This window comes from Rattus norvegicus, chromosome 3 (assembly GCF_021556685.1).
Source record: "Rattus norvegicus strain SHRSP/BbbUtx chromosome 3, alternate assembly SHRSP_T2T, whole genome shotgun sequence".
NCBI classification, from domain to species: Eukaryota; Metazoa; Chordata; class Mammalia; order Rodentia; family Muridae; genus Rattus; species Rattus norvegicus.
This window is the reverse complement of record NC_141536.1, coordinates 881,790-901,395: the sequence shown is the minus strand read 5'-3', so window position 1 is coordinate 901,395 and position 19,606 is coordinate 881,790. Positions and strand designations below refer to the sequence as shown.

Genomic DNA, 19,606 nt, shown 5'->3' with positions numbered 1-19,606 from the left:
GGAGGAGGATGAGGAGTTGGTGGAGGTGGTGGTGGTGGTCTTGGTGGCCACAGAAGTTATTCATAAACACTGAACAGGAACTAAGACTCCAAATCTTCGGTACTCCTTATATCCTCAGCCTCAGATCCCTAACAGACCCCCCCCCTCTCGGGGTTCCTTTTCAACAAGACACCCAGATCAGCAGCAGAGGTACCTGGGGTCATCACTCAGATTGTGAACAATGGGATAGAAGGGAAAAGTTCAAAAATGGGAGCTGAGAAGGAGAAAGGATGAAGAAGAGAGATCCTAGGCTCTAGAGGACAGAGTCGGGCCACAGGAGGGGAAAGTGAGCCAGTATGGGAGTGCCCCTCCTGACTGTTGTGGCCCATGCCCCCTGGACCCCAGAGCACCCCATGGTTTGTTCTTCAGTCCACTCCCCTATTCCTGAAGCCTCACAGGCCCAACTCCAAGTCCTCCAGCTCCTCCTCCAGAACCCTGTGCCATGTCAGCTTCTCTAGCTGTTCTCTGCTGAACTTCCCGGCTTGGAAGTGCTACTGCAGCTCCTCCACCTATCAGATTCTTCCTTAGGTGCTTGATCTTCTTGGCTTTCTCTGTGGTAGCAGCAGAATCGGGTGCATGGAAGGCAGCTAGAGATGTGGCTTGGGGGCCATGTGAGCACTGGGTGTCTGGGCTGAGTGTCCCACAGACAGCTTATCAAGGGTCCTGCTCAAAGCCTCTGCAACTTTCTCCTGAGGCTGGCTTCTCTTCTCCTTCCATTTCAGGTTGCATTTGTCTGTCTTGGAGAGGCTTGCTTCACCACTGTCAGGTCTGGATGGGGTGACCTGTGTGGTGGCGTCAGGGCACTGCCCTGGGGGAAGTTCTGGTTTATTCTTGAAAAACTTCACATACTTGTTTTCAAAGGCTGGGATTCTTGGAGCACGTATCCTTCTTTGACCCTCAGCTGCTTGTGCCTTGTCCGATCGGGTCTCTGTGTTCAGGCAGTGTAGTTGTCGCTGGTCTCGTCAGTTACATAGAGAGTCGCCATCGAACCCAAAAAATGAATTTCTAGGGGTAATAAGTGGAATTGTCCTGCTTTTAAGCTCTTGATAAATGGCAGCATTCATTCCTTTTTAAAATTGCTTTTTAGGTGACCTGGGTTGGATCTGGAATTTTGTTGGCTCGTTTTGAGTTTGAGAACTCAAGTAGCCTAGGCCTTTTATATGCATCATTGTTGCTGTCTAGTGGATGAGTTAGGTCCATTTTAACCCTAATGCAGGCACCACAGAGTGAGTTTGGAGAGGATATACTTAGAACAACTCCCTGGCCTCTGGGTTAAAAATTCTAGCTGTCTTCTAGATAACCCACTGTCTCTACAGGGAAACCTTGCTCAGGCTACCTTCTTTTTTTTTTTTTTTTTTTTTTTTTTTTTTTTTTTTTTTTTTTTGGTTTTCAAGTGCACCTTTATCTGGCCATTGCAACTGTTTTTGAGAATTTACGATTTTTTTTGTTGTTGTTATAAAAAGTACTTTACTTTCTAGAAGTTTATCTACTGTATTTTTTCATATAGACAAATATTAACATATTTTTTTTGCTTTTCTTTTTTTTTTATTTTATTTTTTTTTTTATTATCTTGAGTATTTCTTATATACATTTCAAGTGTTATTCCCTTTCCCGGTTTCCGGACAGACATCACCCTCCCCCCTCCCCTTCCTTGTGGGTGTTCCCCTCCCAAACCTCCCCCCATTGCCACCCTCCCCGCATAGTCTAGTTCACTGGGGGTTCAGTCTTAGCAGGACCCAGGGCTTCCCCTTCCACTGGTGCTCTTACTAGGATATTTATTGCTACCTATGGGGACAGAGTCCAGGGTCAGTCCATGTATAGTCTTTAGGTAGTGGCTTAGTCCCTGGAAGCTCTGGTTGCTTGACATTGTTGTACTTTTGGGGTCTCGAGCACCTTCAAGCTCTTCCAGTTCTTTCTCTGATTCCTTCAACGGGGGACCTATTCTCAGTTCAGTGGTTTGCTGCTGGCATTTGCCTCTGTATTTGCTGTATTCTGGCTGTGTCTCTCAGGAGCGATCTACATCCGGCTCCTGTTGGTCTGCACTTCTTTGCTTCATCCATCTTGTCTAATTGGGTGGCTGTATATGTATGGGCCACCTGTGGGGCAGGCTCTGAATGGGTGTTCCTTCAGTCTCTGTTTTAATCTTTGCCTCTCCCTTCCCTGCCAAGGGTATTCTTTTTCCTCATTTAAAGAAGGAGTGAAGCATTCACATTTTGATCATCCGTCTTGAGTTTCCTTTGTTCTAGGGATCTAGGGTAATTCAAGCATTTGGGCTAATAGCCACTTATCAATGAGTGCATACCATGTATGTCTTTCTGTGAGTGGGTTAGCTCACTCAGGATGTTATTTTCCAGTTCCAACCATTTGCCTACGAATTTCATAAACTCGTTGTTTTTGATAGCTGAGTAATATTCCATTGTGTAGATGTACCACATTTTCTGTATCCATTCCTCTGTTGAAGGGCATCTGGGTTCTTTCCAGTTTCTGGCTATTATAAATAAGGCTGCGATGAACATAGTGGAGCACGTGTCTCTTTTATATGTTGAGGCATCTTTTGGGTATATGCCCAAGAGAGGTATGGCTGGATCCTCAGGCAGTTCAATGTCCAATTTTCTGAGGAACCTCCAGACTGATTTCCAGAATGGTTTTACCAGTCTGCAATCCCACCAACAATGGAGGAGTGTTCCTCTTTCTCCACATCCTCGCCAGCATCTGCTGTCACCTGAGTTTTTGATCTTAGCCATTCTCACTGGTGTGAGGTGAAATCTCAGGGTTGTTTTGATTTGCATTTCCCTTATGACTAAAGATGTTGAACATTTCTTTAGGTGTTTCTCAGCCATTCGGCATTCCTCAGCTGTGAATTCTTTGTTCAGCTCTGAACCCCATTTTTTAATAGGGTTATTTGTTTCCCTGCGGTCTAACTTCTTGAGTTCTTTGTATATTTTGGATATAAGGCCTCTATCTGGTATAGGATTGGTAAAGATCTTTTCCCAATCTGTTGGTTGTCGTTTTGTCCTAACCACAGTATCCTTTGCCTTACAGAAGCTTTGCAGTTTTATGAGATCCCATTTGTCGATTCTTGATCTTAGAGCATAAGCCATTGGTGTTTTGTTCAGGAAATTTTTTCCAGTGTCAGGCTACCTTCTTAATTTCCACCACCTTATGTCACTGACATGACGGATGCCTGAAGAACACTTTTCTTCAGCCAGACCTGCTTCTTCCCAGGTGCCCCCTTGTTCTATGTCTAGAAGGCTCATTCATGTTCATCTCCTTCCACAAACCCTGTGTATCCTTCAGAACACAGTTGAGTTCTTCCCAGCATATGGGGATAACACCAGACAATGGAGACTCTAGAGTCAGGAAAACATCTAAGAAGCCAGGACACTCAGATTGCATATGATCCTGATAACCAATGGGGAAGACAGGGTGGATAGACAGATGGCCACTTCTCTATTCAATATTTGAGAGCTCACATGCACTTCATAATTCAGGAAAGACTCTACATGTATGCCTGCAAATAGCTCAGCTGATTACTACTAATTGCTTGGTTTGCTCTGAGTTAACTTCTAATCCAGGAATACTTCAAGAGGAATACAAGGTTCGACGGCCTTTGCGTATTCAAACCCAGTTGCAGAAATACCAAGAGGGAGAGTTACAGGAATATTAAATACAGAAGCTCCTAGCATGAATCTCAGGAACAAGGCAGCCATCTAACCAGAGGAGCAAGCTTGAGCTTTGAAGTGAAGGACTTTGCTCCCACCCACTCCTGGCTGGAGATGAAATGGAAGTTAGGACATTAATCTCAGATCTCTAGCTCCCAGAGCATAACACAGCTTCAAGGTTCAGTTCTTTGTTAGCTGTTGTTTTCTTGCATGCTGCTTTTAGGATTATTTCTTTTAGTTTTCTTTCCTTCTCTTTTCTTTCTTTCTTCCTTCCTTCTTTCCTTTCTTCCTTCCTTCCTTCCTTTTTTAAGACAGGGTTTTACTGTGGAGCTCTAGTTTTCCTGGAACTCGATCTTTTGACCAGTATGGCCTTGAACTCATAGGGATCTGCCTGCCTCTGTCCCACAAATGGTAGGATTAAACACAAGGCATGCACCATCACTGACTGGCTAGAATTACTTCTTTACTTTGTATTTTTGACATCCTGATTGTATGTCACAGAGAATTTCTTCTCTGATTCTGTCTGTTTGGATTTTGATGTGGCTGTTATACTTGCAAGCTTAATTATTTCTATAAATTTGTGATGATTTCTGCTAGAATTAAACTGAAATATAAGTCTGTCTCATCCATTCGATGTTACTTTGGCTCTTCCCTGCTATACCCCATGAATTCTTAGGTTTGGAATCTTTAATGTGTCCCAGGATCTTTGGAATATTGTTTATGCTTCTTATTTTCCCTCTTGTCCTCTATGCCTGAGATTTGTTCTTTTGCATGATCTTATCTCTTTCTTTTCTTTTCTTTTCTTTTCTTTATTTTTGGAGGTGGGGACTGAACCCAGTAATCTTATCTCTTAATGACAGTCTTTGTTGTGGTTTCTACCAGTTTGACCATTCTCTTCAAATATTTTTATTAGTTTACTTTTCAAAGTTTCAATCTCCTTCCAAAGATTTTCCTCCATATTTTGAAATTCTACTACTGTTCTCTTAACTATTACGTTTACTTTTGAGGCTGTCTGGACAAGGTTTTACATATATTTCCTTAATTCATGAATGTATTTGACTCCTTATGATCATCAATTCTTTTGAATAGTAAGGCTGTAAATTCTTTCTTGGACATTTCAATTATTTCTGTATTGGATACTTTGGTTTCTATAACTTAGATCTGCATCCAGTCCAGCTATGATGACTGGGGGAATTTGACTTTGATTTCAGATGAGTGACTTAGGCAATCTAGTCCTCGCTATGTGCCAACAGGATCAAGCATGGGGAAACACCTTAAGCACCAAGGTGACCAGATGGAGTCAAAAGTTTGGTCACCCCCAGATTTTACAAACCTGTCGGAGACTGGATACCCAATTCGACTTTCAACTCAAAGGTAAGGAATATGGGAAGAGGCAGACAGCACAAAATGGCAAAAAACAGGAATTAGCAGACCTGGACTGTCCACAGGAAAGCTGGGTCTTGATTCCCCAGGGAAACAGAAAGAAGCCTGAAGCAAGGAGGAATCAGAAAGGACCTAGGAAGCTCTTTCAGGAGCTTTGTAAGCTGACAGGATTCTTGTGTGTCAGTTCAGCTGCCCTTCCTTCACATTCCTTCCCATTTTCCTGAACCCATACCACTCTGCCCTGGAAGGATTTCAGTGGTAATCATTCTCTCTGAGAGTGCATGGACTCACTGGGCTGCTTCCAAGGGCACCACAAGAAGAATTTACAATTTATCAGACACTGCTTTTTTCCTCTCTAAGAATAAAGAAAGAAAGAACAGAACAATGCAATATAGGTTAAGCGAAAGGTCTTAAGAGGTAATAATCGGTTCTATGTGAAGTATTTTCCTTAAATTGCCTTTTACAGAGTAGCAGGTGTCCCCCACACTTCCCAGGGGCTCCTTAGAACATTTCTTTCTTTTCATTCTTCAGTTGGAGGTGAGGGAGGGTTGGGAAGACACTGTGTCCACCTTCATTGTCCCTTCAGGGAGCCCAGCAGGAGGCTCTGCTCTCCAGAGTCAGCAGAAATGGCATGCATCAGCAACACTGAGCCAGGAGATGGAGACAGGAATTCAGTGTGCTAGCTAGCTGGTGGCCTTAGGGTAAGTCTCCAGTCAAAAGCCTTATGAGTAGGGCTCTGCAACAGGGGGATAGTAACATGATCTTTTATAATAATAAAAAAAAGACAGTCTAGAATCAATTTACTAAGTGAATTAATATGGAAATATAGGATAAGTTGGCTAATACCCCAGAAGGGAAATCTCTGGTACAGGTTTCAGATGCTGTCAGATGACATTTGCACCTTTAGGGTTGTTGTGATCTAAGTTACAACATCTCAAACATTTTACATAATAGTCACAAGATTGAGGGCCCATGGTTTGCCAAAGAATGATACCCGGATTCATTGAGTGTTTTATTCTGCAGAAATCCAGCATGCTGGAGTCCCCCAATAAGTCATAGAGACTACCAATGAGTTTGCAGGCATGATTTAAAGTACATTAGGGAATTCTGGGGTAGGTGACTGTACTGGCTGGTTTGTGTGTCAACTTGACACAAGCTGAAGTTATCACAGAGAAAGGAGAATCAGTTGAGGAAATGTCTCTATGAGACCAATATGCAGGGCAGTGATCTCAACTAGTGATCAAGAGGGGAGGATCCAGCCCATTGTGGGTGGTGCTGTCCCTCAGCAGGAGTCCTTGGGTTCTATAAGAGAGCAAGCTGAGCAAGCCAGGAGAGGGAAGACAGTAAGTAACATCCCTCCATGACCTCTGCACCAGCTCCTGTTTCCTGACCTGCGTGAGTTTCAGTCCTGGCTTCCTTTGGTGATGAACAGCAATGTGGAAGTTTAAGCCGAATAAACCCTTTCCTCCCCAACTTGCTTCTTGGTCTTGATGTTTGTGCAGGAATAGGTATCTGACTAAGAGAGTGACCTCTATGTTAATGTCAGGTCCATCTCAACTATATGGGAGTGTCAGGGCTGGAAACTTGTCAGGCAGGTCTGAAAACTGCTGGTGACCCTTAGTCCTTGCCTCAGACTAACTTCTTCGGCCTGGAATTGCCCAGTTCATGGAAACAGATATTTAGGCCTAGTCTCCTTAACTGCCAAGTTGAAGCCTGTTGTGGAATCAGCCTACCTTTCTCAACAGTGATATCAGGGAACATATAGGCATTGATAATAAGTAACTATGAAGGAAGTAAATATAGGACAAGATCTAGAACATTTCATTGCTTAACAATTTCCACGTTCTAATCAGACTGTGATCTTTAACTCAGATGTGGCTTATGCTCTACAGTGGCTCCTGTTGCGCTGAGACAGAGCAGAAACAGATGCCGATTAAGGTCCTTGCAGGTGTGCATCTCCAGAAACTGACCTTCCTTCCATCCACTCTTTGGGGCTTTGGTAATTGAGTTTGCAGAAACAAATCAACGATTGGCAGAAATAAAGGAACAGAATTACTAATGTGCAAGTAGACAGCTGTCACGCTGAGCATGAAACTCAGAGACGAGCCCTGACGATTGTGGCTTAAGGATTCTTTATGAGGAGGACAGAAGTGAGGCCACACCAATTTCAGAGGAGGAGTCAGTGATTTATAGGGGACATGGGCCAGGCACATAGAAGTGACAGCATCTGGGAACACAGTCTGCCTGGGATCTATGGGCGTGAGTTTTCTTGTCTCCTGCTTGTTATCCGTCAGGAAGTTCATCCTTAGGAACTTTACACAGATAAAGGAGCTTCAGAAATGATACCTAGCTTTTATTTCAGGTGCAAAGGAGGACTGACTGTAAGCCAGAACTCCTGAAGCTGGTTTGTTAATTTAAAAAACAAACAAAAAACAGACAAACAAACAAAAACACCAGGCTTCACTTTGAAGTATTTGTGTTTTCTGAGTTCCAACACATTGCTTTACTCAGCTCTTAAGAATAAGATCCAGGATTTCTAGGAGCATGACATGTAGTTCCACATTACTTCAGCTTTTGCTCAAGTAAATAGCAAACACCTTGAGTACAGAGTCGTCCCTTAACCCAAGTCCTACAGGCAATGTCTGGGCCCTGGGCGCTCTAACAAGTTTGGATAAATGACCACCAAATGCGTGTGTGCCTGTGCCTGTTCCTGTGCCTGTGTGTGTGTGTGTGTGTGTGTGTGTGTGTGTGTGTGTGTGTGTGTACATATACAACTAGCCACATTAGGAGGAAACCAAATAATGAGACCCACTGACTCATCCAGCCAAGTCCATCTTCAGGCTCCTGCACAGGATTAGGCTTGAATACAAAGTGGTCAAGATGTGGTCCCTCCCACCCATTGTTGATCCTGGCACTGTCTCAGTGGCACTCTCTCCTTGTGAAATCTCTTTCTAGGGAACAAGTTCCTTTCTTTTCTTCTTCTTCTTCTTTTTTCCCCAAGGAGACTCCTTGGAAAAATGCAATTCCTTGGAACCTCTAGTCCCAGGGGCAAAAGGCACAAGGATGTCTCTCCTTAGAACATCTGATGCTACGATGGTGGTGATAATTTGCAGCCTGATCTGAATTATTCCTATGTTTGAAAGCAGTGTTTAGAATTTAGTGGGTGATTTATCTGTCTGTAGGGTTTATATAAATACTACTTACTAGTCTTTCATATTATTTGGTTTTCTTTTAATTTTTCTAAGAGAAGACATGGGGAATCCATGGCTGGATTTGAACTCCTGATCTTTCTACTTCTGCTTCTGCCCAACTTCTACATGCTTGCAAGTATTGTAATGTGCTTTTAGTATTACAGGGCATGCATGTGCCACCAGGCCTGGCTAGTCTGCTAGTTTTTATGCTATTCTATTTTAAATGTCTTATTTTTGAAGTGATCTCTATACATTTGTATCCAACCATGCATACAACTCCAGGCGAAGGTGCACCCCATATAATAAAGCCAATACTAGTATATATCCATATCCATATATATATATCCATATATATCCATATATCTATGTCTATATCTATATCTATATCTATAGATATCAAAGTAAGACTTGCTCTGCTTTTCCTTCCTTCCTTCCATAGCCCAGGCTGACCTTGTACTCCCTATCTAAGCCTCTCATGTGCTGGGATTGTAGGTGGATGCCATCACTCCCAGTCTTGATAGTTTTACCTTGAAAAGCTCTTGTAAGTTTATGAACTTTAAATGTCTGTTTTTGTTTCACATCAGCCTTCTTGGGTTGGTTCAGGACACACTATCCAACACAGGACCCCTTAGCATTAGTAAAAACAGCAGCATAAGAAAAGTAATTCTCACCTTTCCTTCTTCCTTTCACAAACTATAACATCTAGGAAAATTTTCCTAGATTTCCCCTTTTCCTTCCCCATACCAGATAATATGACCCTCATTTTAAGAGGCGACTTTCCTGTACTCCGGTGACAAGAGCACTCTACTCTTTTAATCTTAATCTCTTCCTTGTACTAAAAAGCCATAGATTATGTAATTTATGAACAACAGTTTAGGTAATTTAGCTCTCAACTCTAAAAGTTGGCCTCCAATGCTATTTCTCTATGACAGACCACTCTTCCTTATGACTGAGCACGAAACTGCACAAGTCGGGACAGGAGAGTTGGCTAAGTGGTTAAGAATGCTTGGTACAATTACAGAGCATGCAGGTCTGTAGGTTGATGGTATTATGGTGAAGGTAGGCCAGAAAAAACAAGGCCTGTCATTGGACAAAAAGGAAGGGAAGTGGGAACTCTCTTTAGAAGTGAAGGAGAAGCAGGAGAGAAGGAGTCAGAGGGAGGGAAAGGACCTGGGAGAACATGGCAGCAGATGTTAAGATTCTTTTCTGTGTATAGATACAGGTAATAGTGAATATTTCCAAGGGATGGGTATGTACAGGACTTTGTGTTGTCTAGATGGGCAAATTATCTTATCAATTGGATCAGAGGTTATTATGTGATGTGTTCTTTCATGTGGTGACTTAATTGAGTTCAAGAGAAGGTGTGATGGCAGGAAGCACCAAGCCTGCCACGAAATTGGGGTGTGTATGCTTGGTGTGGAAACAACCTGCCTTGGGGACTTAATGGGTAGATAGATTGCTGCCAGTTTCAGAGAGTAGCCATCAGCAGTGTGAGATGGGAGGGAGCTTAGCAGGTGACATATTTGCTGACTGAGATGAAAATAACCCACAGATGCCGCGTGTGTTGATACTAGTGGGGAATAAAAGAAACCATTTTTATTTTTTATAATAACACAGGTTTGGTACCCAGCACTCACATGGTGACTTCCAAATACCTTAACTCCAGTTTCAGGGACATAATACCCTCTGAAGACACTCTTCCTCAGAGAGCCCCACCGTGACCACTCATCATATTTTGCTCGAAACTCCTATCTAAGGGGACCTGCTTAATTCTGCTCTCCTAAGTCTACTTCCTTCTCTATATTCCCAGTATTATCCAGTCTACTTTCCCCCACATGTCCCTGAACACTCCTCTCTCATCTATCCACACCCATTCCCTCACTTAGAAGATAGTACATGGTATAAACCTGATGAATATTTATTGACTGCATGAATTTCTGCTATGAAAAATGAAGTATACTGTTAAAACTTCTAAAATAGTTTTAAAATATTTATCTTTTCCCCACACCTTCCATAAAAAACTTATGGCCAATTTTATTCAATCTTGTGGGAAAATTTGTCTTTTTTGACAAGGTGCCCTGATGTCTTTGGTTTTCTGCTGTATGTTTAAGGAATTTTATTTAGGGCATTAGCCTGAGGGCAACAGAAAAGTGACAGATGTGTTCTTTGTCCTCATTGTTGAGTGCTGCAGCCACCAGGCAATGTGTGGTGACCAAATACTCAAATACACCATGTAGCTCATGCAAGTGAGAAGGAGAATTTTTTTATATTATTTCACTGTGATGGGTTTGCATTTCAATGGCTGCATGACTAATGGCTTATATATGGGAGAGAGCAACTCCATCCTTAAATACTGTATATAAGCTGTTTTGTTACCAAACTGGCCGACAATCTCCTTCTTATTTAAGTGCAAGGATACCGGTTAAAATCACCTCCTATCTCGAATATGTGAAGGTTTTGCAGAAGAAATAACTGGTTGAGAATAAAATTATCAGCAGACATAAAGCTTTTAATTAAACCAAGATGGTCAGTACTCTGAAGCAAGGCAGGGCAGATCCCAATCTCTTTTCCTCTCTTCACTGCCAACCACAGCAATGACAATAATTAATACCCATGCTCCTCTGCAAGCATGGTCATCATCAGTCTCATGGGCACAATCCCTAAGGCTGTCATCACCCCATTTCCCAGATGCAGAAAGTGAGGTTCCAAGAACACTACTTGGCAACAGCAGACCCAAGACGCTAAAAGTTTATGTGGTCCCAGGGACAGGCCTAATGTGCCATATCACTTCCCTTCCCACACCAAGATCCCAGATATTCTTAAAATAGATGAAAGATCATTTAAGAGCATCTCTTGCCAGCACTGCTTCTTGTACACATCAATGCTGTACACACACAAAAGACTAGGTGGATTCAAATCACAAAGCAAAACTGAATTCCACGTCATTCATTAAATTATTGAGCGTATTAAAAATGGAAGTGGGAGAGGGGCATTGGGACTCTAATTTGGCAGCACAAACACTTCCACCCACATGCCAACCTCTCATTATGGTTCTGGGAAGGGGGCACAGATGATATTCATAGCCTTCATTTCACTCAGCTCTTGCTAAAACTGTGAACATACTAAGTCATCACTGTAGTTCATAGCAACAAGGAATCCAGCCCACCCATCAGGCTCTCCTCTACCTGTAGGGGAGCCCAGCACTTCATAATTTCACATTAATGAAGAGTAGACTCCGTCCTTGTTTCTATCTTGCATTCCATTTCCACAATAATTTGAAGAGCATGCGGAATGGGTATCACGTGAGGAAATGTAAACAGTGCTCAGTTACCACAGGTCTGAAAGATATGTTCTTCCAACAATGTAGGTGACTACTGTATCCAAGCCTCAGGGCCATGTCCTTGACCTGGTTACTCCCTGAACTAACACATGCATAAGATATACTTTTTCAAAAGCTGACTCCCTGAGTGTTCTCTAAACCTGCACACATGCTACTGGATAAATGGCCAGAGGAAACTTACCAATACATACGACCTTTAAGTTGTCTTTCAAGTGTATATATGTTGTTCCCTAGTCTAGACATTCTGACTCTATCCTACACTTTCCTACATGACAGTGGCTGCTCTCCATCTTCCTCACTCTCCTTCCCTATCTTTGCCTTCAGCCATTGGCCTATTTCTCAGAGAAAACAGAAATGGCCAGAAATGAAGCTTTCCAAACTCCTTCGGGCAAGTGTCCCATGGACCCCGTGTCCCCATCTGTGAACAGTGCTCCCTTTATCTGAAGCCATTTCTTTCTCTTCTGTTAAACTCCCAGCCCATGAGTGCCAGGGTTAGTCTTGTGTTTGTCAGACTTGCGGGACTTGTCCAGTTGTGGGACAAACTGTCTGTTAGAAATCATGTAAAGGAGGGAAATCTTTTGCTTTTGTTTCCTTGCTTGTGGTTTCAGTCCAGGTCAGCTGGTTCCTGTGGAGAGGCAGAATATCCTGGGAGGAAGCTAGGGTGGGAGGAAAGCTCCAATTGAGGAACAGCCAATTGACATGGGGGCCAGGAACCAGAGTGTAATCTTGACCTATCTCCCAACATCCTTTTTCTGAGTTGGAACCCACAGCCTCTGGAGAGCCACCCACATCCATGGTGAGCTGTAACTTTCTAAGACCGCAACCCAGCCACTCAGAGGCACGCTTTACTAATCTCCTAGGTGCTTAATACCATCAATTCCATAAGCAAGAGCAGTCATCACAATTCCCATTTTAAACACTATGTGCTACTTACCTTCTTATACAAACAAACACCTCTGTCAACCCCACTGCCACAGCTAATAATCCTTCTTCTCCTATCTTCTAGAGCAGAACTCCCTGGAAGATCCCTTTCTGTGTCCTATCCCCTTTTGCAAATCTCAGTTGACTCACTGTGTAACAAACTGCTTTTGTTCAAATTAGCAGTGACTGCTACATCTGGAAATCCAGTGGCTCTTAGTCCTGTTTTCTGTTTTGATACTGGCCGCTCCATTGTCTTGTATCTGCTCTCCATTTGGTCTTCAGGAACCCTGCTTTGCTGAGGAATCCTCAGTTTCCCCACTGTTCTCCCCTGGATTGAAGAGCCATACAGACTCTTGTTCGTCATCTCCTCTCTTCTCCCATTCCCATGCACTTTCATGGCTTTAGCTACATGCTGGCATGCTGCCCTGTGTAATCCAAAGGCAGTGTCCCCAGACTCATAGCCAGTTGTTCATTTCCCCTGGGAATTCCAGTGCCTGGTAGATCTCTCAAAAATTAGCTTGTCCCAAACTAGCCAGGGACATTCCTGAAACTTGATCGACTCTGTCTTCTACTTCTGAGTCCATGGCAAGTCCAGCCTCCTGTTTACTAGGTCAGTGTCTTACCTGACTCCCCCCTCCTTCTTTCTCTCATGTCCCAGGCAATGCACCATGGTCCACAGTGTTTGTGATCCAAGTGTGCTGAGCCTCCGTCCACTTTTCACCCTCTCTGCTCTTGTTCAGCCCCACCAGGTCCTCATTAGCTGACCTCAGCTGTGATGGCTTCCTGAGTATCTCCCTGCTCCTTGCGTTGCTCCATACAAGTCGATTACAACAGCCAAAGTAGCTCCTGTAAAATGTCAGTCAGAGAGTGTTCCTTGTAATGTCATTTGCCTTAGTATAAAAGCTGGAGTCTTGGGTGATGGGGAGATGGCTCAGCAGTTCAGAGCGTTTGTGACTCTTCCAGGTGACCCATGTTTGATTCTTAGCACTAATGTCAGGTGGCTCTCAACTGGGAAGGATCTAGCTGCAGGCATTTTTTCAACAGCTCAGCCCATGTCAGCACACAGGAACAGAATAAAAAGGGGTTTAGGCATGCTGTCCTTGCTCCCCCTTACTCTGATGAGACCCCAGCCTATGGGATGCTGCTGCTCACACTCAGGTGGACCCTCCTATGTCAGCAAATCCTCTGAAAATGACCTCACAGACCGAGCAGTGGGTGTAGCAGAAACAAAAGATTGCAGGTGTTTTACATGGAGATAAACTTCTAAGAGCTAATACCCTACTTTTAATCAGCTCTCTGGGACCCCAACCTTCAAACCACATAAATTCAGCAGCAAAATAGTACATTCTGAGGTTGAACTTTCTCCTCTGCAGGAAGAAGAGAGGAACCTGGTAGCTAGTTTGGTCCAAGCAAGGTGCTTTCCCTGTGCTCTGCTGGAGGCATAAACTCCGTGAACTGAAAATAGCCAAGAAAACAACTATAATTTCCTCCTTGCTTCCTACAAAGGATTGAACAAAAATGCTCAGGCCCTCCCGGGCGATCATAAAGAAGTTTAAAATTTCAAATATTATTAAATACGTAAGTAAATGGGAAAAACTTCAATTTCTACCAAGTTCATTTTTTCTAGGATAATAATATTCTCTGGGGGCTGGAGAGATGGTTAAGAGCACTGGCTGCTCTTCCCGAGGTCCTGAGTTCAACTCTCAGCAAGCACTTGGTGGCTCAGGACCATGCAGCAGAGCATTCATTAACTAAAAAAGCAAACAAATAAAATTTTAAGCAATCTGAGGTTATTTTGTTCCATAAAACCAGAAGACCTTTGCTAACTCCTAAAATCCTGTGTGAGAAAAACACAGGCTTTGTTGCTAGGGACTTTTATAACGAAACCACTCCCAGGAAGGAAATTTGAGAGTGGCTCTCCCCAGGAGTGAGTGAAATGGGCAGGAAACACCATAACATCTACTTAAAAGAGTGCCTATTGTGAGAAGTGCTGATATATTTTTAAACACTTTAATTTGGTACTTAAAATAATTATATAAAATATACAAACACATGCTATATTCTTTTTAAAGCTCTCTCTGTGTGTGTGTGTACAGTTTTGTGTATGTGTGTGTATATGTTTGGGCATGTGTGTGTACATGTGTTTGTGTTTGTGTATGTGTATGTATATGTTTGGGCATGTGTGTGTACATGTGTTTGTGTATGTGTGTGTGTGTGTGTGTGTGTGTGTGTGCATGCGTATTCTCAAAATGTGCACCAGTACATACATATGCACTGGTTCAAGTGCTCCTTTTTGAGCATATATGACATATATGCATGTGCCCATACAGGACAGAAGATGGTACTGGGTCTTCTGGAAATGGAATGGTTTTGAGCCACCTGATTTGTATGCTAGGAACTGAACTCCGGTCCTCTGTAAAATCAGCAAGAACTCTCAACTCCTGAGGTAGTGCCCCCCTAACCCTGCTCCATTTGTAATGTTTTTTTTTTAAACCTGTCTATCAGTACAACATCAGAAATATTCCAATACTACTCTTTCCAGAATTCTATTCACCTTCAACCAAACAGCAAGGCTTAGCCAATGGCTCACCCAACCACAGAGCTCAAAGTTGTTTCCAGAGGTCCCTATGCTACACTGGCTCGGCTCTTTCCACTTGGAATCTGGGCACTGAAGCATCTTCTCCAGCCCCATCAACAAAGGCACCGACTCAGAACAAGAGAGTGACTGATAAAATACTTGAGTGACCCTAAGTGCTTGTAGAAATCTGATGGTCAGAGCAGGACGGCAAAGGAAAACATAATGCTGGTTAACAATAAAAGTTCTCCTGCTTTAGAACCGACGGTTTCCAGAAACTTTGCTTCAGCTGAGCATGTTTCTTCATCCATCACAGGGTTACCCTGTAGGGTTAGGTACTTCAGACATCATGGTGGAACATGGTGCATTTCAATTTAGAAAGCCTCATAAGTCACTTCTAGGAGATGCCAAAGAAGACAGTAAGGGAGTACAGCCCTCTCTTGCTTCTCACAGAGGCAGAACGGGCAACCTCTGTTCTTCACTGTGTTATGGACATTGGGGTCCTGCTTACAGGTTGGAGATAAACTCAGAGAGACTCCATAATTTATGGCTTTAAGTATGAAAAGAGATGCAAGTGAATTCAAATTAAGTAATTGCATCAATTATTTTAAGTGTTTGTTTGGTTTTAATTATATTTAGGAACCTTCGAAATCCTCTCACTTAAAACTTATCTCAAAAACAAGTCTGCTAAAATGATTTAGTAGGTGAAGGCCAGGGTTGGCCACAGGCATATGACAACTTGAGTTTAATTCCCTAAGATCCACATGGTAGGAGACCAGAGCTGATTCTAACAAGTTATCTTCTGTCCTCCTTGTGCCTATGTGCTCCCATCGCCCACACAAAATAGCTACATTGAAATGAAATAAGAAAAAAAGAAAACCTCAAAAATAACTTCCCAAAATTAAAAATAACATCACTATATACATTTATGTAAAGTGTAAACGTTTTCATATTGCCTAGATATTATGGTGTCATCCCAGTAGAATAACTATTCTTGATACATATTCATTCACTTTAATCAGTTTCCTTGCTAGACATGTCTCTAAAACGATTTCTGCTGTTCTTAGTGTATTTAATGGGTTTATATTATTTTCATTATATAAAACATGTAAAATTTTTCACAAGGGTATATATTTGAAGTTGTTGATATTTTATGACTCTTCTCTCTAGACCACACTATTTTGATTGAGAAATGATTCTTTCTATAAATGCTGGGGTAGCTGGAAAATTCAGGAATTTTGCTAGCCACAAAATATTCTTGTCTAATTTAAATATTTTTAAATATGTATTTCTCCGCCATTTAAAATTTTAATTTCAAATACTTTTTTAAATTTTGAAAATTTCACATTGTATTTGCATCATTTCTTCCACTCCCTCTCTTCCTCCAACCCCTCCCATGTCTCCGTTAACACTCCTCTCAAACTCATAACCTCCTGTACAAGTATATATGTACACACACTCACGGGCACACACACATGCACGTGAGCACACACCCCGACACACACACACCCAACCTGCTGATCTCACTTAGTGCTTTTTATATATACATTTGTCCAGGGCTGACTTCACTGAGCACTGGATAAAATCGAGACATTTCCTCTCGCCTCCCCTTCTCGTGTTCAAATAATTACTCTGGACTCTGAAGGACCCTACCACTCACTCACAGGTGGTGAGCTCTAGACTTTATTCCTGCTTTGAGGTAAACAGTGAGATTCCAACATGAATGGCAAAGAGGGAATCTCTCAGAATCCTTTTCACAAACAGCCATGGCCAACAAGTTCTTGACTTTGGATCTCTAAAACGCAGGCAACCCTTTATTAGCACACATGCCGTGTGTGTCTTAGAGTCCACTGAGCAGCTCAACCAGGGAACATCTTCTGCTAGTTGCTGTTCAGTCATGATGGCGGGCCTAGTTTGCTTTGTAGTGCTATGTTAAACACCATGTAAACTCTGGGAGGAGGGATTTATTTGACTTACAGGTCTGATCATTGAGGGAAGCCAAGCAGGCACTCAGGCAGGAACAGAGTTGGGGAGTGTGGAGGAGTGCTGCTTGCTGGCTTCTCTCCAGGATCACATTCAGCTGCCTTCCTTATACCTCCCAGAACCACATGCCCAGGTACTTCACTGCCCAGAGCGGACAGGGGGCCTCCCACACCAGTCAGCAATCAAGACAATCTACCGAGACATTCCTACAGGCCAGTAAGATGGAAACATTTCCTCAACTGATGTTCCTGCTCCCAGATGACTCTAGTTTGTATCAAGTTGGCAAAACTAGCACAGGGAGTTTAGATGGCCAGCCATGGGGGCAGGGTGTGGGACAGAGAAGATCTATTCTCTGCCCTGGAAACAGTGGCTCCAAATACTTGGCAGATTACTTGACAGGCAACAACACAAAAGGCTATGTTTTCTTAGCATATCACACTGGTGGGGCTAGTGAGATGGCTCAGGAAGTAAAGGCACTTGTCATCAGGCCTGACAGCCTGAGTTCCATTCCCAGATTCTGTATGGCAGAAGGTGAGAATGACTTCTTCAACATTCTTCTAACATCTACATTGTGTGCTCTGGCAAATGCATGTGCACACAAATGTGTGCATGTGTGTGTGTGTGCTCACTACACTCCCACACACATATAAAAATCAACAATAATAAAATTCAGCGCAACCCCCCCCAAAGGAAAATTCATCCTAACAGGAGTTTTAGAACTCAGAGTTTTCAAAGGAAAATTGGAGAGAGACTAATCTCTGGAAATGAAGATCACTAAGACACATAACTTACAGGTTTCTAACTCATCTTCTCTCCTCAAGTTTAAACAGAAATTTCCAGGTCCTGGCTCAGTTCTTCTTGAGTTCAAGATAATATACTAGCAATAATCAGAGCCATGGGGCTAACATCATTCCTTTTCCAAACAAGTAATACAGTAATAACTAATTTTCTAGAGAAGGAAATAATACAGTAGGAATTGAAGCAAAATCATTTTACACTAAATTATACACGAAATCTTTAAAAATTAAAACAAACTATTCAAGGAGATCTCACACTTGTGGTAGTAAAATGAACCACATTAATGAACCACAAACGTTGGGGCTTCACTACCAACCCCATGGCCACCAGCCCTGTGGCTACCCAGTACTTGCAATGTGGCTAGTTCAGAGTGAGCTATGCTGGAAGAATAAAATATGTCTTATATTCAAAGTATTTAGCACAACAGAAGAAATGAATACCGAAATAGTTTTATGGCTCCATGTTGAACTAATGTTTAGGATAAATTGGTTTAAGTAAATGACATTACTGAATTTAATTCCACCAGCTGCTTCTTGCTGTTTTAATGGTGATTCAAACATTGAAGAGGAAAGTTTCTGAGCAGCGGTCCACAGAACTTTCTCAAACTGAGCAGAACTTTGGAGTAGAAGGTAAAAGATTAAAGAAAATACCTGTTGAGATGTTGCAGCATGGAATGTTCTTGGGAACATCAGGCTACTTGGGGATCGATTATCTGATGAAACGAATAGCAACCATGGGAATTTGGTTTGTGCGTGCATGCGTGCATGCATGCCTGTGTCCCTGTGTGCATGCGTGTGTATGTTTGGTACTTAAGAAATTGAGGAGTAGCCTTTTTTTTTCTCCTGCTAAATATGATCAGCCCCTGGCAAAAACCTTAGCCTTCTGTGGAACTGAGTTTGTGAATTAAGGGACCCAAAGCACAAATGTCTCTTTTGAGGTTAGTGTCATATTGCAATCTCTTCCAGTTCCAAGTAAGATCAACAGTCACACTGTGTTCCAGACAACAACCCCAAAGTGGAATTGGGTTATAGGAAACCATGCTTATTTCTTTCTTTGCTTTATGCCTTTGTGGATCTGACTTCCACACACTGAGCAGCCACTGCCCGGGACTTGCCTAGCTGGAGGGATTCACCCAGTCTCTACCATTTCCTCTTCCTCAACTGGCTTTTGGGATTTACATTTGTCTTTTCCTCCTATGGGCCATCAAGTATGCAAATTCACTTGGGTTTATCTATCTACAGGTTTTGGTAGGAAGGCATCATCCCAAAATGTCATCAGAATTGGAGGAACTCAAATTTGAAATCCAGAAGTGTAAATTCGAGAGGCATGAACTTTATCAAATCCTGGACCTTTATATCTATGATGATTGGGACTACAGGTAGTCATTATGCCCAGTAACCTTTTCACTGTCTTGTGCTCTCTCTCTCTCTCTCTCTCTCTCTCTCTCTCTGCTAACACAAAATTACCTCATATCACGAGAGAGTTTCACCTCTCATCCTGGATCTTAAGGAGCTTTGGCAGGCATTGGCTTGTGAGATAACCTAGGTGCTGTGTTTTGGGTCAACCTCCTTTGCACTTGTCCCTGAGCTGCTTGTATTAAGGTAGATTCTGTCAACAGACGGAAGGACCTTGTCACACTTGATGCATCTAAGTGAAGGAATGAGATTCCTGCATGCCATCACTCTTTTACTTTGATTTTGTTCATTATACACAG

General features: G+C 42.6%; 2 pseudogenes across 25 annotated transcripts in view; one reads left to right on the top strand and one right to left on the bottom strand.

Annotated features, from left to right (window-relative positions):
* The window catches only part of LOC134486043 (uncharacterized), a 76,530-nt pseudogene that overhangs the window by 37,936 nt on the left and 18,988 nt on the right, over positions 1-19,606 (top strand). For 6 of the 25 annotated variants that reach the window (XR_015684137.1, XR_015684122.1, XR_015684117.1 and 3 more), the window contains 4 exons: positions 13,910-14,114; positions 14,867-14,982; positions 18,419-18,521; positions 19,134-19,270. The product of XR_015684137.1 is annotated as an uncharacterized LOC134486043, transcript variant X23 (transcript). Of the gene's footprint in view, positions 1-4,912; positions 5,076-5,670; positions 5,786-6,956; positions 7,033-13,909; positions 14,115-14,866; positions 14,983-18,418; positions 18,522-19,133; positions 19,271-19,606 lie in introns of those variants that run through there. The other 19 variants (XR_015684135.1, XR_015684129.1, XR_015684139.1 and 16 more) reach the window with 10 other exon arrangements.
* LOC147995340 (partner of Y14 and mago pseudogene) lies at positions 401-1,024 on the bottom strand (annotated as a pseudogene).